We start from the raw sequence: 23,003 nt of genomic DNA on the forward strand, positions 1-23,003 counted from the left end.
TTCCCATTGCCAAATTAAAGAATTAGTCAGAATTTCCTTTATATTATGACACACAATGGGAAAAATGTCTAGAATTTCATAAGTTTTACTGGGATGGAAGAATCATCCCCACCCAACCACATCTTCCACCTGAGGCTTGCAAATCACTTCCACTCCTCTGACTCCCACATCTTAGTGACGCAGCCCATGCTTATCTCCACAACCCTGCTCTAAAGAGAAATAAGACTGCTGTACTGCATCTGCAAATCCTGCCACAGCCACTGACTGAACCTCAGAAAGTGTTTCTTTTCCACAAAAAATCCAAGTAATTCATCTTAACTGCCTTGGGAATATTTTCTCCTGGCATGGCCTCAGGTTATTTGTTCCATCTGTCTCGTTACTACTGTGTATTCTGCATATGCTATATTGTGGCTTAAATTCAGAGTTATTGGTGAGACTTTGCAGCTCATGTTAATAACATATATGCCTGGTTTTAAAGTGCCTCAACAGCTCTTCCAAGATATCACTCCTGCTGTCCAGGTGCCCAAGGAATAACTGAGCATGGGCTGCCCAACACAGGACATGACTCTGTCTTGTGTGTCCACTGGAAGGAAAATAAAGTTCCTCCTATCAGTGACTTTGGATTCAGAAGGACGTTTTATTTTTGTATTAATTTCCAAAATTGGAACATTTCAGGAAGGCAGGTGAGTTACAGATTAGTACACTCTCAGTAGGTTTTCAGATGACACCAAACTGACTGGTGCAGTTGATTCAAAAGAAGAAAGAGATGTCATACAAAGGGACTTGGACGGGCTTGAAAAGTGGTCCCATGTGAACTTAATGAGATTCAACAAGGCCAAGTGCAAGATGTATTTGAATCAAGGCAATCCCAGACTGGGAAAAGAATTCATTGACAGCAACCCCACAGTGAAGGACTTGGAGATTCTAGTGGACGAAAAGCTGGACATAAGCCAGCAGTGTGCACTTGGCAGTCAGTAAGGCCCACGGTATCCAGAGCTGCATCGGAAGAGAAGGAGTAGCAGGGAAAAGAAGGTGACTGTCCCCCTCTGCTCTGCCCTTGTGAGACCCCATCTGGAGTGAGTCCAGGCCTGGAGCCCCCAGTACCGGAAGGATGTGGAGTTGTTGGAGTAGGTCCCGAGGAGGGCCATTAAGAGAGCTGGAGCACCTCTACTGTGAAGAAAGATCACAGAAGCTCTGAGGAGACCTTATCATGACCTTCCTACTTGAAGGAAGCTTATAAACAGGAGGGAGAGAAACTGTCTGATAATGACAGGACAAGGGGAAATGTCTTTAACCTAAATGATGGGAGATTTATTTTAGACATTGTAAGAATTTATTTGTTTTTTACACAAAGGCTGGTGAGGCACTGGCACAGGCCACAGAGAAGCTGTTGTGCCCCATCATTGGAGGCACTCAGGGCCAGGTTGGATGGATAGCCTGAGCCGGTGGGTGGCAAACAGCCCATAGCAGGGAGCTATTACAAGATGATCTTTAAGGTCCCTTCCAACTCAAGTCATTTTCTATTTCTATGATTCAGTCTTTCTCAATTTATAGAGGCAGAATAGGCAGATGGAACCTGAAGAGGACTTTGTGGAAACTGACTCTTTCTCAAGTTCTTAGCAGGGAACCAGCTAGATGGGGACTGGATTTTCAGAGATCTTACTTGATTTTTTTCTGTGATGTGTGCATACACTAAAACACCAGTCAGTGTGAGGAACAGTGATGTGTCAGAAGAGAAGGTTGGGGCAAGATGTATGAAATTCATATCCTTAACTCATTATCCATCCTAGCAGAGCCTCTATGGCCAGTGATGTTACAATCAAGCCCATACCAACTTGGGTCCATAGTGCAAAAGGGGAATATTTTTACTTCAAAAATAATCAGAACCTGCTCTCCTGGAAAATATATTTACTTCCTTAATTTCAGTGGTTGTCTGGAAGATTTTAAAACTGACATCAGCCTGAGAAGAATATTCATAGATTAGAAGGCCTAAAAGGGCTGCTGTTATCTTCTCATTTGATTCCTTTCTAACATATAACATAAGTCCTGTAATCATTCTCCTTGTGACAAAAGCTATCTTCTGGAAAAAGGTTTTACTGAGTATCGGTCACAAAGATTAAGTAGAAGGAACAAAAAATGTTCCTTAGGGTAGAGGTAATTGAAACAGCTGAAGTCCCTGCCAAAAGCGCCAATCATTACAGCAGTGGCTAAGAATAGCTGAGCTGCAGAGGATGAAAGGATTTCAGTTGGACTGACTGCAACGCCGGGAGCAGAGGTGTGTAAGAGAGGGCCAGGAAAAATCCAGAGGAGCAAAATACTGAATTTGGAAAAAGACAAGCAACAAGCTTCTGGCACATTTGGATTTCCCAGTAAGGAAAACATCTCCTGCTTGTTTTCAGTTTTTGAGACCTGGCACACGCTTCTGGCAAATACATAGGACTGCACAAAGACTTTGCATGGCTCTATCAGTTTCCTCTCCCAACAGAAACACGGCACAGAAAAACTGTGAGTAACTGTTAAGTTACAGAAGCCAAAAAGTGCATGAGATTTCCAGTATCAGAAGTTTATGGTTTCTTTGCCACATTCAAAGAATGATAGTCTCTTCTGCCAGAATGGCCTGTGCGACGTAACTGCTCCTCAGAAGCACACAGAAGTTGTAGGGAAGAACGTATGTCATTTTCTACCTATGGGTATCTACATCCACAGTGAACAGTCACAACACGTTACACAACTGGGTATAGGTAGCCACCCACATGTGCTGCTGCTCATGTGTGGAAGCTGCTGGTGAACAGAAAGTTAGCAAGTTCGGTATACATCAAGGATCAGAATGAGAAAGCTGCCCAGGAGCTCACAGAGAAACAGCCTATCATCCTTAGTGACTGACTTGATGTTAACAAATGCAGAAGAGCAAGTGAAAAAAATGGGTAACTGAGGGGATGGCAACAGCTCCAAGGCTGTTCTGTGGATTCCTCCTGACCAGGAGTACAGATTTAAAGTAATTAACATGTTGCTCTAGACTGATGTTGGTAATGTTAAATGCCTAACATTTCATTCTCCCCAGCACGATTCTAGCAGAAAGAAAAGAGATCAGCTGAATCAGGAGGTGCCTGAAGTACATCACTATAGAGATTTCTCCCAGCTAACTTACAGCAAGTATCTCTCCCAAGAAAGGATTTATTATTTATTCCTAACATCAAGAGGATGTCTATTAGTACTTGCTTCCTACTTTTTTATTTTTTGTTCTTCTGTTTGTTGGGGTTTTTTTTGGCCACTCATATCCTGTTAGTGCTTACCACTTTTCTATGGGTGGTTGGCATTTTCTGACACTAATGTGCAGGTACTAGGGAGACAACATTCTCACTCTCCAAAAAGAAGCCCTGGTAAGCTGAGAAGTATAAATAGCAACATCATTGGCTCTGGTTTCAAGCAAAACTCAACTACATTATGTAGCTGGTCCAGACTAGTTTCATGCAGTTAAAATTCAGATGCCTGCAGTACATCTACAACTCATATCTGAGAGTGAGATCCATAATAAAAAACCAAAGACCCAAATCACAGAAGTAATGAAACATCTAGTTCCCTAGTGGTTTCAGTGGGACTGGCACCTAAATATTTCTGCTTATAAGCCTTCCTCCGTGGTTCAGCTCCTTCTCACTAACAATTATGAAGGAGTTAACACAATCCATTGCTGTGCAACTGTTAAACACTCAGAACAACTGGACTTTAGGGATACTAAAGTTTTGGATTTGGGTTCTCTAATTATACAAAAATAACTGTAATTCTACTGTTCATAGTGTAATGTGATTGCTAGGAGGATGGGGAAATGGCTGAACAATGTCACGACAAGATCTTAAACAATACATATTGTAAGATGCAATTTCACTTTTTTCTTCTTCTTCCTCTCTTTAATAAAATTGTAACCAGTAGCAAACTTATAGCATCTACAAGTTTGCACCACCTTGGGCTCCCAAGGAAATAGAAGAATTGTTCCATACCTTTATTTCTAAACAGTGTTTGTTTAAACAATTTTAATTCCAGGGTGGAAGAATTCAGTTACCTAAACATAATTCAGCACTATGGATATCAAGACATCTGTAAAAGACAGATGAGACAGAACCTATGGAAACTTGCACCCTCATAGACCAGCACTAGGTGAGGAGAGATATCTTGAGTCTCAAATAAAACCTGGTATGTATACTCAGACCATTAAGCCAAGGTACAAATATAATTAATAAATTAAAAAAAAAAAAAATCATTTAGTTCTGGCAGTCAAATCAGCGCCATGCAGACACTTCCTTTCTCTTCCACAGAGGAATGGGATAGAAATTGGAAAGGCAGAAGTGAGAAAAGCCATGTGTTGAGATAAAGTTTCTAAGATTGTTTACTAGGTAAAACAAAAGCTGGGAGTGTGAGCAGTGCTAAGAAATTCATTTGTCACATTGGTAGGCAGTTATTCAGACACTTTCAGGAAAGGGGGCTCAACACATGTAATGGTTTCTTGGGAAGACAAATGTCATCACTATGAACATGCTCCCCTTCCCCCCAGTTTTTATTGCTGAGAATGATGCCATATGGCATGGAATTCCCCTCTGGTTAGTTCCGGGCCAGCTGTCCTGTCTCTGTCCCCTCCCAGCTTCTTGTGCAACTCCAGCCTACTCCCAGGGTGGGCAGTATGAGAAACAGAAGAACCCTTGACTCTGTGTAAGCACCACTTAGCAACAACAAAACAGTGCTATCACAATTATTTTCAGCAAAAATACAAAACTTAGCATCAAACAACTCTCTATGAATAAAATTTGCTCTGTATTAGCTGAATCCAAGAAATTTTTTCCTGGAAAGCTTTAACATTACCTCTATTTTTTACGTTAAGGGATTTTCAAAACATACCATGAATTTTGAAGGTCAGGACTAAAGAGCTTTGCAACACTATGTCTAGTCCTCAGGTACACCTTCCACAGTTCAAGGTTTCATACTCAACATGTGGGTGAGACTACACAGGGCGGCAGGCAGGTGTCCTGGGCTCAGCAACAGCAGGGAGGGACATTGACTTGCAGCAGGTCCCGGAGACACCCCTTTCCTGCCTCTCTCGTGCTCCCTAGCACATTTGATTGATGGAAGCTGACTTCAAGCTGTACATCAGCCAGCAGATTGCACTGGTTATCTGAAGGTCTGCCAGCTGGACTACATGGGGGAAAATGCCTTACAGTTACATGCAGACACACCTCTGGCTGCTGGAGGAGTGTAAGGAGGGGCGCTTCAGGAATATCCTTCATAACACAAGGGACTTCCAAAGATTTGCGTCTGAAGGAATCAGTCAACTCCTGAATTCTGGGCAGCCTTCTCTGGAAATAAGCCCCCTCCCAGACGCGACAGCAGGGAGGCGTTCATCGCATCATGGGCAGGGTGGGGGCTCACAGCTCACCCATGTCTGCCCCGGTTTCCCCAACGCATGGCTGAGTCAGGGGAGCTCTGCTGTCAGAGAAAGTGATGACTGATATGATAAAGTGAAAACTCCTCTGTTTACATCATTGCCTTCCGCACACTCACTTCATTTCCTCATTTTTAGCAAAGTGCATAATAAAAGCTGTTCTGAAATACTGTTCCCCCTTTCATGATCTGACGAGTTAACAGTAATACCAATTAAATGCAGCATGCAAGACAGCCAAGCTGTATGCATCTCCCACTGTCTGATTCCCTTTAAGAACTGCTACATCACTTTTAAGTCATTTCCTCTCCCAGATGAGGCAGTTTCACTCATATCAAAGAGCTTGATCTAAGCCAAACAGTCTTACAATAAGCCAGACAGCCTCATTTTTGATATCATTAGCCCTTAACCTCAGAGGGACTTCTTCAGACAGGAGCTGCAACTTGTTACCAGATGGCAAAAAATGTTCGTCATCAAAACCTCAAGTAGCAACAGGGAACTGATCAGCATGAGCTTTTGGATTGTATTTTAAACGACAGAAATTTTTATTCACTGTAGCAGTGCCTGATGTGGCTGAAGGACAGGGAAAGGAAAGTATTTCAAAAACGATGTCACAACAGGTTCTAAGTACTCTCAACTTCATGATTGAGCAGTTGGATTTCTCCATAAACTGTTATTCTGTGGTATGAAGGGGCAGCACTTGTGGTTTGCTCTGGAGAAAAGAAAAGCAGAAGTGCTCTACATTTTATACTAAAACAGTGAATACTGAATGTATGATTCAAGTTAAACATGTAAGGAAGGAAACTTTCAACAATTCCAGCCTAGGTAAAAACACATGTCTATCATTTTATTTCTGCAGACAGGGCAGCCCAGGTATTGGGCAGAGATCTAAATTTAGTAGAAGCAAATGTAATCCTCTACACATTCCTTATGCAGGTTAACATACTGCATGCCACAATGAAACCACAGTACTAAAATCTGCTGGCATGGACAACTGCAGCTGAGTTTTTTTTACCTGTTTTCTAAAAAAAGAGATGAAAACAATCTGAAGAGAAAACCTGTTTCAAGACCTTAGCAAGGTGTATCTTCCCATGTGTGTAACCCTAGGAAACCCTAGAAGGCGGCAACCTGTTTCTAACGCAAAGTATTATCAACTATTACGAGCCATTTTAGAGTCTCCCACAGCATATTATCATATAACACACAGAGAACTATGAGAAAAATCTTATTCCTTTAAGAGACAGTTAATTCTTAATTTCTCTCAGGGCAATGCCAGAACTCTCAGATTTATTCTGTACAAACGAGAAATTCCACTCCTTATTTAATAGATATGGGCTGCAGAATATAATTAACCACTTCTTCTGGTTTATCCAACCCACAAAATTTGGGTCAGCTAATGCTCACCACCCACATTAATTGCCCAGAACAGACTCACTGGTTTTGAACCAAATATTGTCTCACCAGCACTTAATATCCCTGCCATAGCATGAAAAGAAACAGAAACCTGAGAAGAAGAGAAAATTAGAACGGTGGGAAGAAAAACAATTTCTTAACTGTGCAATGGACTCTGTCTGTCTAATGAATCCCCTTTGAAAATCACCCTTAGTAATAAATTAGGATGTAATATATTGCAGATGGATCAACAATGGTGCACACATAGCCTTATGTATCTGCCACAGGTGTTTGATTTTGTGTTTGACAGCAGGTCAAGGAGCAACCATGCAGGGAACAATCCTGCTATAGAGAGCTGTCTTCAGAAGGACAATCCTGTTGGGCACCGGTCTTCAAGGTTCAAAACATGTTGTTCTAGATTGGAAGGAAAACGAAGCCCTCAGTTGCTTAGTGAAATGGAATTGTGTTGCTATGACTGCTGTAGGGCTGAAAATAGTTTTTAAAAATCAAATTTGGGTTTCCTTCCGCATACAAATGACCAGTGTTTAGAAACCTCTTCTTGAGGTAAACATTGTTGAAACTCTTAGCCTTAAGAAAACAATTTGCTTTGACAGAATAACAGTCACCAACAATATTTCATTTAAAATGTTGAGACTAGAACTGCCCAGCACTTGTGAGATCTTTCCTACACAGTTTTGTCCCTTTACCTTAGATGCTTGATGACCTCTATAAGAAAACATTACATCATGTAGTCTTTAAGAGCATATGATCTTTGGTGGCCTCCAGCGTCAATTGTGGAGATACACTCAGTACTTTTATCAGATCTATGGATCAACAAATCAAACAAAAAAAGGACTAAAATATAGGAGAATGTCTTGTTCTTCCAAAATAGTGCAAAAATATATAGAGGAAAAAAAAAAAAAAAAACATGCTTCAGTATGTTAGAGAATCCTCCCTGAACCTCATAGAATTTGTCTAGACTATGCTGATGTCAGTATCCTTCTCAAAAAGGATTGGAAGGCTTAGCCAGTTCCAGTCATGTTTCTAATTGTAAGCTTCCTGTGTGCTTTGAGTCATTTAGCCTCATTGTCCTGCCATTTTTCTGACTTTTGATTAAAAGAAATAACACCATTTCACTTGAGAATCTCTCAGGGATACATCTATAACATGTGTTAAATAATATTTGACTGTCAAGCACATCTGTGCTCATAATGCTGAATCGTAAAAGCTGGAGGCTGAGTGGCTTCACCTATGAGGTGTATACTGGTTTATGCTCTGTCCCAAACAGCCTTGACTGCACTTCTGGAGTGGATACTTACCAAGCTGGGCCTGAGATTTGACATGGTATGGCAGATCCTTCATTGTTACACTGAGCATTCCTGATTTTCTGCAGAGGCTGCTCACTGTGATGTTGTAGTTAAATATGTGCAGGACAGCCTTTAGCACTAGTTATGAGATTTGCTTAAATCAGCCTCTTCTGGGTTCCAGCTGATGCTGAAGATAGGGACATGCTGGAGCTGTTATGGTCTCTGCCACTTGGCTGTGGCTAGAACAGCATTTTGCAGCCAAACTCTTTCAGGGCTTACTGTGGGACAGCAGAGCATTTCTGTTCCTAACTCTGATCAAATGTTATATTTTTAATTGAATTTTTACAGTTATGGTCTTATGACAAAAGTGTATGCTCTGCATTATGCTCTCTCATGACTGGGAGAGCTGCAGCAAAGAGATTCTGTTAATAATAAACGAAATTAAATGTCAGCCAGATGAAAGAGAAGAATGGAAAAATGGCAGTACAACTCAGGGTGTTTTTTTTTCTATTTATTTTCTTTTCACTGTATTTAGAGAAGTTTCATTCTTTGTCTTCAGAAATATTTCTATAAGTAGAAGTGAAAGATCAGAAGCCTTCCTAATGTCTTGATGGGAAATAGAATCAAGATTAGTGTTTTGGTCTCTCTTCCTCACCAACATCTCTTGCCATTGTAGTGTTTTTCTGTTTAGACGTGATTCTATTTTGGGCTTTTCTTCTCCACAGTTTTTGCTACATATTGAGGATAAGCTTCTACTGCATCCAATATTTTGCCATGAGAGGCCAATTGTTCTACAAACAAGGAAGAATGTTTTATTGTTCTGGCATTATGTCTCCTTGGATATGGTTTGGAAACCAAATAATATATTGAAAAAGCGCTTCAACAGAATAGAAGCCCAAGAGTGTCTTTTTTTTTTCTTTTTTTTTTTTTTTCTTTATTTTCCCCATGTAATTACTGCAAGATTCCTAGCAGACCTAACACCTCATGGCTTCAGTGGAAGGCTTCAGCAAAACTGAAGAGTAAGACAGGCAAATTTCACACTGTAATTACAGGTCATACCTGCAATGGTCCTAGTTATTCTGGGCTTCACTGTCCTTTGAGTGGACAAGACGCTCTTCTGTATTTTTGTACTAAAAGTTAAGATACATGAAAACTAGAATCTGGTTCAATAGGTATACAAGGCTATTAACGTTCCTCCAAGGCTTTTTCCTCCAGTTGCCCATAGCAAATAAAATTGCTCTCAAATGTCCTACACTCATACTTTGCCGATTTTTATGGCAAGCACCTGAATTGGGATATCCAAGCTGTAGGTCAAGGATTCCGGGAAATACTGTACTGTTTAAGGAAAAATGAAAAAAATCTGCAAGAAAAGGAAGCTGTGAACTTCTATTACATTTGAAATTGAGGATTTAACCCTATGATCACTACTTTAGGGAAGATTAATAGCTACTTCTGGGATTTTGTAGAAACAAATAACTTGGCCGGTTAGCAAAGGTCTCATTAGCATAGAGCCACAACTGTGGTAATTATTTCTGTGTACACAAACTAACAGAGAAGATTACACTGGCAGCTGACATCACCTCACAAACCACAAGACCCACCAACATCAGCTTTATAATTTAGACTTTGTCTTAATGGAAGGCACTTTCTCTACAGAATCTTTCTCAGTTCACAGAACATTATGAAAATAAATGCACTAAAGTTCTCAGGTTTGTGTAATGATATTTTGAAATGTAAATGGGACTGGAAAATTCATTCCAAGGTTTAAGCACCAAAATTCTTCAGAGTTTATTAGTTTAAGGACAAATGTCACTGACTCATGCCAAAGAACCACTTTAGTGTCAACAACAACTTTTAGAAGGAATAGCTCCATCATTAATGGAGCCAGAATAAACCCTCAGTTTTTGCATTCCTAAGTTCCCATGCATGCACACACAGACATGTGAAGATGCATTTGGGGGTAACTAGTGGTGATCTTAGTCACTAATGTTCCACAGAAGCAGTTCTGCTTTCTTCTTGCACACAAGGCTGGTACCACTATTCTTTCAGTCAAAAAGCTATAAAATAATATGTAATTGAAGCAAATTAAAACCAAAAAAAAAAAACTATTAAAAAAAATGGTATCTTTCATAGCTCTCAATTATATCTTGGATTTTATAATGGTCAGAAGTTTTGTTATGGATCCATGGTAGAAAAATTAATCAAAATAAAGCCATATATCCTCTTTTCCACTAAATAATAAGAATATTTAAAGGTTACAGATAAAATCACCACCAACAGAAGGTGAAAAAATCGAGACATGGAATGTTCCCAATCAACAATGATTACTATTCCTTTTTTTTTTTTTTTTTCCTTCGCACAGAATCAGAAAATGACTGAATTTGTCAGAAAACACTGGGTCCATCAGGCCACCCCTTGCTCAAGCAGAGACACACAGATCAGGGGGCCCAGAACCACATCCAGGTGGCTTTTAGGGATCTCCAAGTGTCATGGTTTTATGATTTTTGGTTATCAGTATTCCACACCATACCATCATGTAATGCACTGGGGGTTTGACTTCTGATGCTCAAGTTCCGAATGTTTGTCCGATGGAGAAGAACTACATTTCCCTAGGAGGCTTTGCGGTCAGCGAGGAGACATAACTCTGTGTAAGGTCACCTGATGTTCTTCTTCTTCGCCTGCTCTTCTTTGCCTGCGCTTCTCCGTCTGTGCTTCGCCATCTGCTTTTCTCCATCTGCTCAACTGGACTGCACTTCTCACCTCAGCGTTGTGGTGAGGCCTATCCACCTCTCAGACACACTCTCTCTCTCATTGTACTTTGCTAATACTATATTTAGTAAATCAGTTCGTTTCACCTCAGATTGTTGCCGCTGTTTTCAATTATTTTGGGTTCCCCTGTTTCCCTTTTCCAGAGGCGCGGATCCACGGATCCCTCCACCTCGCTGGTCACAGAACTGGGCCGAACCAGCTCGTAAACCATTGACACCAAGAAGACCCCACAGACTCAGGGCAGTCTGTATCAGTGCTCTGTCATTTGCCCAGTAAAAATTCTCCTGGTGTTCTGGGGGAATATCCTGTGTTCCAGTTTTCACCCATTTCCCATTATCCTGTGTTCCAGTTTTCACCCATTTCCTCTTATCCTGGTGCTGGGCACCAGTGAAAAGAGCTGTTCACTTTGCACCTTCCTTTCAGATGTTTATAGACTTTGATGATATCTCCCTGAGGATTCTCTTCCCCATGCTGAACAGTCCCACATCCCTCAATCTGTCCTCATGCATTCAGAGACTTTCCCAAAGACTGTTTTGCTTTTATGGAAGTAACCTTGAAAGTCTCTTGCTCCAAGAACACTATTGTTTTCTCAGAAAAACATGGTAAATAAAACTATATACAAAGTTCTGCTCTGTAACTTCCTATTATTTTTAAAGTAGCCTCTTCAAATCTCTTTAAATGATAAAAAGAGTGAGAACTACAAGTTCATTTATTCTACATTATCTTTTCTCCACTCTCCAGACATTTAAAGTATTGCTTGTCCTGGCTTTTTTCAGGAGCCTTTACTGTTGAAATATTTGTTTAAAAAGCTGATATTTGTTGAAACGTATCTGATTAAATTATTAAAAATACAGCTCTCAATTTAACTGCTTTTGGATGACTTGCCAAGGACTTGGACTTGATCTACAAATGGCAAATATCCTATGCCAACAATGGAGGCTACCAGGTGTTTTTGTTTACTTAATACCTCCCATTTTATTCCCCCCAACAAAAACTGTGGTAATGCAAGCTTTTAAAAAATACTTAGAAATGCGATCTTTTGTGTTAAAAAGTAGGCCCTGGTCATAATGCCTGCCAGCACCGTATGTTTGAAGTATTAATGTACAACACCTAACAGAAATGAATACAGAACTGTGCATTAAAACACCCTTTCAAGACAAGCCAGCTGTCTTATACTTTAAAAAAAAAAAGCCAGGAAACCCAGATGTGGAGCTAACAAAATTGTTTGCTGTAATTGCACTACCTTGCAAATTTAATTTTTTTTTTTTTTTAATCTTTTTTTCCTAATGATTGAGAAAAAAACAAACAACCTTATAACCTTATGCAGACAACTACTTTGATTCATTGGCCAGGCCTGAAGGCAAAGAAGATTAGTGAACCACTCTTTCAGAAACCTCTGCTTCTTTCCTTGCCCAAATTTCTCAAACTGTAATTTACTAATTTCATCAGAGTGCTACAAAAAAGGCAGCTTTACTACACATAAAAATTGCACATACATGTTAGGTAGATTCTTACATAGTCACAACTAAGTCATGTTAGGTTCTTACATAGTCACAACTGAGCTGAGACTGTGCTGAGCTATACGTAAAAATCATCTAAATGAATGTTGAATGTAATGTCTTGTTTTGACTTGTTTATTTTTGGTTGTTTGATTTTTTGCATTTGTTGGGGGGGAAAAAAAAAAAGTGATGGCCACTTCACCATTTATGCTTCAATAATAAACAGTCCTACTGAAAGCATCAGTAATTCATCAGAGTTTTTGACTGAACTAGAAATGACCAAACACACTCCAGGAAGCGTAGTAGAAACTCTTTCAAATTAAGGTAATTTTTAAAAATCCTCTAAATTTCACTGCCATGAAACAACCAATTTCATAAAGCTAGCCTACTTGGAGTAATTGAACAAGTGTTTCATGTGACATAGTTCATTTTATCTCCTCTTTCCCCCTCTCTCTTTACTATCTGATAGATTTGGAAATCAATCTTTGTCCCAGATTGTCCTCACACTTGCCCAAACATTTGTTCCTAGCTTCTCATGGTTCCTGTGGCTTTGTAGGGAAGCAAACACAGTATTAACAAACAACAAAGAGATGGCAATCATAAGCAGCTGTGAACCCGATTCACAAACCCAAAAGATTATGTGGTGTATGGGCAGTGGGAATGCAGAAAAGCTTGTAGACTGGTAGCTTTCTCTGAAATTGAATGATTTCTGAAAATATCCAAAGTTCAGCTAACATCCTTTCCTATCCAGATATGGCAGACATAAAGGGAGCAAAGCATCTGCTAAAGTCTGTCTCTGTCACAGGGCTTTCAACTTTGGGGGTAGGGAGGAAGCAATGTGAAAACAGCCTGAAAGTAAGAAAAGAATCAGAATTTCCAAAAATACACATTTAAGTCATGTATTCAGGTAATTTATGAAAACATTAAAGAGAACTGTCCTTAAAATGGAGTTCTGGAGAGCTCCATTAGTGACTGGTCACCAGCTTGATGTTACCTCATTTACTATAACCCTTTGGTCCCAACCTGTCAGCCAACTGTTTTTGTTTGTCCATTTTATTATGTATTGTTCTATCTATATGCTAGACATTTTGTCCTGAAGGTTACTCTGAGAAATAGTGTTGAAAACTTTGCTGAAATGCAAAAAGTTTATACAAGCTGGCTTCCTTTGTCAACTAGATGGATAAGATTGCCTTAAAAGGAAATTAAGTTCATGAAGTAGGACTTTCCTTTTGTGAATGTATGCTGTCTATGAACAACCTTGTATTTCAAGTGTTTTTCAAACAGAAGAACAAGAGGTGATGGTTTTAAAATGGAAGAGGGTAAGTTTAGATTAGAAATAAGGAAGAAATTCTTTACAGAGGCATTGACACTGGCTGCTCAGAGAAGCTGTGGATATCCTGTCCCTGGAAGTGTTTAAGTCCAGGTTGGATGGGACTTTGGACAGAAAGATAGAAAGCACCCTGCCCATTGACAGAGGGTTAGAACTCAGAGACATTCCATTTGCTCAGGACTGTGAAGGGAGGTTGATGTCCTGATTCAGCCTTGGTGGGAAACTTTGAGCAGTCACAGTGGCTTGTTTTAAGAAGGGTCTTTGATTCATGCTACACTGGTGGCCATGAGTTAGTCTCTTAACTTGATCTAAATGCTCTTCTTAATTCCAGGTTATTAAATCTATCAGGAAATAATCAAAACTTTTCTTTTTTCTCTTTTTCTTTCTCTCTCTCCCCCCCCCCTTTTTTTTTTTTTTTTTTTTTTTTTTCAAGTGGTTTGCTTTGATCATTAACCAGATGCAGGAATGGATTTGATTTAAAGTTTTCATGATATCAAGGATTGATAATCTGAGCTTTCTTGCTGCTGTCAGGAATATTTCCCAGTCAGCAAGTTGTGTCTGCAAGTTGTTAGTAGCTGGTGATAGCTCTCAATTTGCTATGGGAGGAACAGGACTTTGGCAAGCTTCCTTACAATATGGAAACATACTTGTGTAGCAAGAGAGATATCAAATAGTGACTATCGTTCTCCACTTTGTGCTGAGGGTGTCAGCCACTGCAAAGATGGGGAGCAGGCCAGCAGGAAGAGTTGAGAATCCTGGGGAAAGAGAAGAGGAGGAAAGCAGGTGACCTTAAGGTGGGATGAGAAGGGGAGCTAGGATGAAAAGAGGAAAGAGTGTTTAAGGAGTTAGTCAAGATCATGGAAGTTGGGATTGCAGGAAGATAATGGGTCTGCTCATTCTGTGGAACAACTGGCTACTCACACTCTACACAGAGCTGAAAGTCATCTTAGGAGCAAGTTCCAGCAAAGGGCTAGATCATCTGCTCTTACCTCCCTATGTGAGCAGGGTTCCCTCAAGTCCACAGATGGACTTTAAAGTTCACTTGTTGCTGGAGTAGCAAGGGCAGATTTCATCTCTGCTTCCTCCACATGGCAGCACGCAGAGCTGAGTGCAGTCCACCATGCAGATCCATCTCCTTTCAGCTGTAACACTTCCCCAACCAGAGGTAGATTCCACATCTTGCTTTGATGATTTGTTGCTGTGGATATTTGAGAAGAATTCAGTAGCTGCAGAATTAATCTATAGAAGCCATGCTGCCCTCGTGCATACTAATCACCAAGGTAAGAGCAGGAGCAGTGGAAAGAGCAATGAGCAACTGCTGTTCATGCTGATTCGGAACTGCAGAATGAATTTCAATCTGTCAACACCAATACAGAGGCAATGTGAAAGTCTGCAGTCTAGTGAGGGGGGATCCTTACTATTTCATAGCAGCAAGAGCTTTCATGTTGTAATGTAGTAGTAACAAGTGCTATAAGAATGTTAACGTACCCAGCAGTTGTAAAAAGAATCTCTTTATTTAAGTTTTATTTGACAACTATATCCGATGTTATATCTCTGGCCAAACTGACAGATTCAAACCATTCTCCTGGCACTCGGTTAGTGGTAAGTCTTCGTCCTCTAGTAAATACTATTAGACAACAGACTTGCATATTGCTAATGTTCACACCTTTTGCCTGTGCATCTTTGCTTATATTGGAAAGGTACTGATATGAAGGATGGACTGTTCGATGGACTAGGAATTGGCTGGCTGGATGCAGCCAAAGGGTTGTGATCAGTGGTTCTGTGTCAGGATGGAGACCGGTCACAAGCAGTGTCCCTTAGGGGTCGGACTTGGGATCAGTGCTCTTCAACAGCTTCATCAACAACAAACGATGGAGTCGAGTGCACCCTCAGCAAGTTTGCAGATGACACCAAACTGAGCAGTGCAGTCGATACACTGGAAGGAAGGGAAACCATCCAGAGGGATCTGGACGGGCTGGAAAAATAAGAACCTAATGAGGTTCAGTAAGGCCAAGTGCAAACTGCAATTCCAGGTATTTATGCAAACTGGGGTAAGATCTGCTTGAGAGCAGCCCTGTGGAGAAGGACTGGTGGACAAGAAGCTGGACATGAGGCAGCAGTGTGAGCTTGTAGCCAAGAAGGCCAACTGTGTTCTGGGCTGCATTAAAAAAGGGGTGGCCAGCAGGGAGAGGGAGGTGATCGTCTCCCTCTATTCGGCTCTTGTGAGGCCCCATCTGCAGTACTGCAACCAGGCCTGGGGCCCCCAGTGCAGGAAGGACGTGGAGCTCTTAGAGTGGGTCCAGAGGAGGGCACTGAGATGATCTGAGGGCTGGAGCACCTCTACTATGAGGAAAGGTTGAGGGAACTGGGCTTGTTTAGCTTGGAGAAGAGAAGGCTCCAGGGAAACCTCATTGTGGCCTTCCAGTACTTGAAGGGAGCGTATAAACAGGAGGGGGAACAGCTGTTTATGAGGGTGGATAGTGATAAGACAAGGGGAAATGGTTTTAAACTGAGACGAGAGGTTTAGGTTAGATATTAGGAGGAAGTTTTTCACACAGAGGGTGGTGACGCACTGGAACAGGTTGCCCAAGGAGGCTGTGGATGCCCCATCCCTGGAGGCATTCAAGGCCAGTCTGGATGTGGCTCTGGGCAGCCTGGTCTGGTGGTTGGCAACCCTGCACACAGCAGGGGGCTTGAAACTAGATGGCCATTGTGGTCCTTTTCAACCCATGCCATTCTATGATTCTATCATTCTATGATATTGCCAAATTCCAAGCCAGTTTGCAGTTAGTGGCATTTGCTTAAAGTCTTGTCTGATCTTAGTTTAGTATCCAATTCAGTTTGGGATACTGCTGCTTTTCAAACTTTCCCACCAGATAACCTCACAGTTCATGCAGCCTTTTCTTTATTTGAAATCACAGCTACAGGCTGCAGGTAAAATACAACTGGTGAAATTAAAAGCATGCTATGGGCACGGAAGATTTTGAGAATTTATTGTTTGGTGCACTTGTGAGGTGTATATAAAGTAAAGGCAGAAAAAAACACAGCTGAAGATTCTAGGTACCGAACCATACTTATCTAAGAGAAGAGAACAAGAAGTTGGATAAAGAATGAATGGAAGTTGAAGAGTGTGAGGTTGGGGGTGAGGAATGGAGCTGTAAAACTTTCTGCAATTTACAGAAAGAAGTGCAGATCTGCAGGCAAAGATCACAAAGCAGGGATTTCGAACCAGTTCCCAAATTCCTTTTTGTTTGAACATTTTATAAACAGATATGTGAAGTCTTCAGCATAAGCATAAGGTGATGGATGGGCACTGCTGAAGACGGCAAGTGGTTTAGGAGCCAAGAGCTCTTTTGAAGAAAGGATCTATGCATCAAGGAGAATGTGAGACTGACTTTTTAACAGATTTAGATACCGCCTGGCAGAGAAAAGTGACACAACAGACCCTGTGAGATGAAGCTGAGGAGATTTCTCAGTGCCATGAGTGCTGGTTTTACTCTATCTAATTCTCTGTGGAGAGCATGGGGATAATTCAATACCTATATACAGACCTTCCAGGGCCTTGCCAACTCTGTTGGGAACTGATAAAGCAGCCACAAACTGAGCACAGCTTCATTTTACACCCAGTCCAATCAGCTACTCAGGCAGCCCCAGCTCTTGCCCTGAATTTGTGGGCTGATTTTCTTCCAAACATATCTCAGGTCCTTAGGGGGTGGTGGTAGCACAGAGAGAGGCTCATTCACTGCACAATAGAAATCCAAACTCTTATTTTTAAAATGTCCACCCTGATCGCCATTTCTGTCTTTGAAATCTTCTGTTTATTCCAGACATCTTATAGTCTGGGGACAAAACAGACTAAAATAAACAAATCAACAAAACCCAAACTGTCTGAAAGATCCCTTTACAGGGAAAGATGTGGGTAATGCAGTGCTAATTCTTTGCTTTCGTACCATGGAGCATCAAAAGCAACAGCATGTCCTTTATCTTCCCCATGCCATCAAAGCAACTGAGATAAGGAGGAAGAACCATACTCAACTTTCATTTACACCACAGTGAATTCATAGCATTGCTCACAGACAATGGAGCCAAAGAGATCTATTAAAAATGATCTTTACTCCAAGCAGGTATAAACAGAGATTTCAAACCTTCCTGCCATAGAGGTCTGGGGGGGTGGGGTGTGGGGATGAGGAAAATACTGTTCAATCTGAAACTGTATAAAATTCAGTAATATTTTATTTGCATCAACATTCCATAATCATTTAGAAAAAGGACTTGGGACAAGTGAGCCTACATGGATAAAACCCTTGCTTAGACTAATACATTGATAGAAAACTGCTTTATTTTGATCTAGTTCATTTTGTCCTGTAATTTGCTAGGTCAGTGGAAACAATTTGCTACCAGTATAATTGCCTGTTCCCTTAAGTATTTTCTCTGTTGCTGTTTCCATTATACCACTGTAGATGAAGTGACAAAACTCAAATACAGGCAAGTCCACTTAGAGGAAAACGAAACTACCTGCCAAATTGGAATTTGTATTGCTCAGATAAACTATACAAAATATTCAAAAGCTTCCAGTCAGTAAATGTCTGTGATATAAGACTACCTGAATGGAACAGCCGAGCAAAGGCAGCTAGGGGCTTAAATGTGAAGACACTATGAGCAGTGTGGAGACAACTACGAGAATATACAAAACTGCAAAAGGAATCTAGTCCCACCCTCTTCCATTAAGAGCACATCTCTAGTCACCTGACTACCTTTGTAGATCTGCCTAAACTCGTAATTTTCAACTACAGTCTATAGAAACACAGAATGCCTTGGTTTGAAAGGGATCTCAAAGATCACCCAGTTGTAATTCTCCTGCTGCAGGCAGGGTTGCCAACCAGGAGATGAAGCACTAGATCAAGCTGCTCAGGTTCCCATCCAATCAGAACCTTAACACCTGCGGGGATGGGGCATCTTGAGCCTCTCTGGGCAGCTCGTGCCAGCACTTCACTACCTGCTCAGTGGAAAACTTCCCCCAACTCTAATCTAAATCTCCCCTCTTTGAGTTTAAAACCATTCTCCCTTGTCCTATCACTATCTTCCTGTCTAAAAAACCCTCCTTCTTATAATCTCCCTTTAGATATTGGTAGGCTACAGTGAGGTCTCTCCAGAACCTTCTTTTCTCTAGGCTGAACAAATCCAGCTCCATCAACCTTTCTTCATAGGAGAGGTGCTTCCCACCACGATTGTCCTCTTGGTCCTCCTCTGGACTCTAATTTATTTTTTATTTTACTCACCTACTCTTCACAACTGAAAGTATCCTGAAGAATAATTTTAACGTGTCTAAGACACACAGCATGGATATCCACCTAAAGTTTCTCTTAATGGAATATTTTGTAAAGCAACGGAAACAAAGCACCAAGCTCAGGGGAAATTTTAGCCAAAGGATGGTTAGGTCAGTTCACATGGGTGCACAGAAGACTGTCCCTATTCAGGTTCCACTTTGTCAGGATTCAAGCAGCACTGAGCTGCAGTATGTTTCCCTGTGACGAAAGCTGTGCAACCCAGGATAACTTGGTGTCTGTACCACAAAACATCAAATTTGGGATGGAAAGAAAAGGAGGTGCGTGGACTAGATAACCTCTCAGGGTTCCTTTCTATGCCTCTTGCAAGGATTCTGTGCGATGGGAAGAAAATCCTGGCACACACAAGTACAAAATTTGTGCTATATTTGTTGGCAGAGTCTGAGCAACCTCTGTTCCCTTCTTCATAACAGCTCATGTACTACTGACAGCAGTACTGTGGTTCTCATGTCCCAGCTGTATCCCAGCATTAGAGGTCACAGTGAGCATTAAACATTGAACGTTAAAAAAAATAAAAAAGAAGTTGAACATATGCAGAGATGTTTTCACTGGAAGACACACATCCCAGAATATTCTCACCTACCATGTCTTGCTTTGTTTAGAGGACACCCCCAACCCCCCCCCCCCCCCAAAAAAAAAAAAAAAAAAAAAAAAACCAAACAAAAACTCTGAATAAAATTTGCAAATTTTTATGCAGATATGATATTCTACTTTGCAAATTCCCCATGCAATTGTATGCTTTAAGTAAAATCTGTGCCTGTGCTTGTAATGGATTCAAGTATTAATGAAGATTCTGCTAGGAGATTTTTAAAATACACTGTGTGAGTGTTCTGTATGGTAACGGCTTAGAAAGAACACAGCTTTCCATTTGCTGGATCTCTCCAAAAAAGAATAGACTCATTCCTCTATTATAATTTCTTCATAAAGCTGGTGTCAGACTGCTAAGATGCAATACAGAAGTTACTTTCCCATAAGATCAGTCAATAATGCAGGCCTACCTCTCAGGTGCTGCATGTATATTAGCACTTCACATAACACTTTAAGCAAATCCCATCCTTTTGTCTTAGTGCACTTTGGTTCCCACAGTGCAGCAGCCACAGACTGAGAGACACAAATTCCATTCAGACAGAACTGCTGCAATTGCAGTGGATACTATAGGAAACAATGTGGGTGTTAAATTCTCAACATCAGTTACTTTACCCTATAAGTTTGTTACAAGTGGACTCTGATCCACGCTGATATGACAAGTACTCTATTTGCATCTTCCTTTTTTTTTTTTTTTTTCTCTTGATTTGTTTTTGTCTCACTGTCTTTAACTGTCATTCACTATGAAATTTGTCAAACAACTTCAATTTAAGCAAGATTAATTCCTGTGGAGGGATAATTACCCTAGACTTATTCTCAGTGTTATTGTGCTTCCAGCTAATAGTTTAACATTTTGCCTTGCTCTAAACAATTTCTGTCAAATTATAGCACTTAAGTCTTTTCCATTATGCTTTTTAGTGCCATATTATTTCTGAGTAATTCTGAGATTTCCTAGTAACTCAATTGTAAATCTGATCCTGAATAATATTCAGTACTAAGGATGCAAGGAAATCAAATATATGTGAAATACAGGTACTCAGGGGGCTAAAATGATTTGAAAGGAGACTTGGGGCCAAATCTGAATTCATCTGTATCTCCCACACAGATAAATTTTGTAATATTTGTCTGTAATATTTGGTGACCCATAATTTCAAGCAAGTTAGAGAAAAGACATGGTTAACTATGTGTTATTGAAAATGATCTTCTCAAAGTAGAGAACTCATCTCATTTACACTTTGGAAAAATAAGGAATTTGAGACTCTTGTGCAAAGAAAAGGAAGAAGGGTTTTTAGGTGGCTGCCTAAAGTCCAAATCACCAATGGAAATGTCTGTGTTTCTTAGTCAAGCATGTCCACAATGACTGACTGCAGACCTGTCTAACAGAAAACAGTATCTTGGTGTATTTCTTACACCAAGAAGAAATGGAATAATTTCCATTTCTGATATAACAATCTTCTTTTTTTCCCTATGCAACAGTAAAGATTGTAAATTGGTTTAGCCTGTAGCATTAAAGCATTTACTGTAGCTTTAAGAACAGATACTGAAGAATCAAGTAAAAATACTTGGGAGAGCTTTAAAGGAGTTTACATTCTGGGATTCCTCAAGAATTAATTAATTTATTTATTTTTTAATTAAGTACTTCTAAACAGAAGTCAATACTGCAACTTAGAATCATAGAATCATAGAATCACAAGGTTGGAAAGGACTCACAAGATCATCTAGTCCAACCATCCTCCCATTACCATTGCTACCACAAGCACTAAACCATATCTCGTAGCTCCTCATCCAGATGCCTCTTGAACACTGCCCAGGATGGCGACTCCACCACCTCCCTGGGCAGCCATTCCAGTGCCTGACCACTCTTTGAAAAAAAAAAAAAAAGTTTTTCCTTATGTCTAATCTAATCCTCCTCTGGCATAACTTGTGGCAATTTCCTTGGGTCCTGTTCGTTGCGTGGGAGAAGAGGCCAAACTCTTCCTCATCACAACCTCCCTTCAGGAAGTTGTAGAGTGCAATGAGGTCTCCCCTGAGCCTCCTCTTCTCCAGTCTAAACAATCCCAGTTCCCTCAGCTGCTCATCGTAAGATTTGTGCTCCAGACCCCTCACCAGTTTTGTTGTCCTTCTCTGGACATGCTCCAGGACCTCAATGTCTGTCTTGCAGTGAGGGGCACAAAACTGAACAGAGGTGCAGCCATACCAGTGCTGAGTACAGGAGGATGATTACCTCCCTGTTCTTGCTGGACACACTATTTCTATTGCAGGTTGTTGGCCCTCTTGGCCACCTGGGCACACTGTCAGCTCATGTTCAGCTGAGCATCAACCAAAACTTCAGGTCCCTTTCCTCCTCACAGTCATCCAGCCACTTATCCCCAAGCCTATAATGCTGGATGGGGTTGTTGTGGCCAAAGTGCAGGACCCAACACTTGGCCTTGTTGAACTTCATCCCATTCACCACAGCCCAGTGATCCAGCTTATCCAGATCCCTCTGAAGGTCCCTCCTATGCTCAGGCAGATCAACATTACCTCCCAAGTTGGTGTCACCTGCAAACTTACTCCTCAGCTACACTCAGTCCCCTCATTGTGGTTATCAATAAAGATATTAAACAAGATGGGCCCCAGTACCGATCCCTGGGGGACACCACTTGTAATGGGTTGCCAGCTGGACTTAACTCCATTAACCACTACCTGCTGGGCATGACACACTAGCCAGTTCCTTACCCAAAGAAGGATATACCTGATCAGGACATGGGCAGTCAGTTTCCCCAGAAGAATACTGTGAGAGACCGTGTCAAAGGCTTAGCTGAAGCCTAGGCAGACTACATCAACAGCCTTTCCCTCATCTACCAGTCTGGCCACCCAGTCGTAGAAGGAGATGAGGTTGGTCAAGTACGACCTGCCTTTGTGCTGGCTGGGTCTGATCCTCTGGATGCCATGCACATGCCGTGTGATCTCACCCAAGATGATTTGCTCCATAACTTTCTCTGGTACTGAGGTCAGGCTAACAGGCCTGTAGTTCCCCAGATGCTCCTTATGGCCTTTTTGTAGATGGGAGGCACATTGGCAAGCCTCCAATCCTCTGGGACATTTCAGATAACTAGGAGCACTGGTAGATGGCTGAGAGTGGCTTGGCAATCACCCCCGCCAGCTCCCTCAGCACCCTAGGATGGAGCCCATCCAGTCCCATGGACTTGTGACAGTCCAGATGGAGGAGGAGCTCTCTAACCACCTCCACCTGAATCACCAGGGCTGTATTCTGCATATCATCCCAGACTTCCAGATCAGGGCCTAAAATGCCCTGAGGATAACTATTAAAGGCGGATGTAAAGAAGGCATTGAGGACCTCTGGCTTCT

This window comes from Lagopus muta, chromosome 3, assembly GCF_023343835.1.
Source record: "Lagopus muta isolate bLagMut1 chromosome 3, bLagMut1 primary, whole genome shotgun sequence".
NCBI classification, from domain to species: domain Eukaryota; kingdom Metazoa; phylum Chordata; class Aves; order Galliformes; family Phasianidae; genus Lagopus; species Lagopus muta.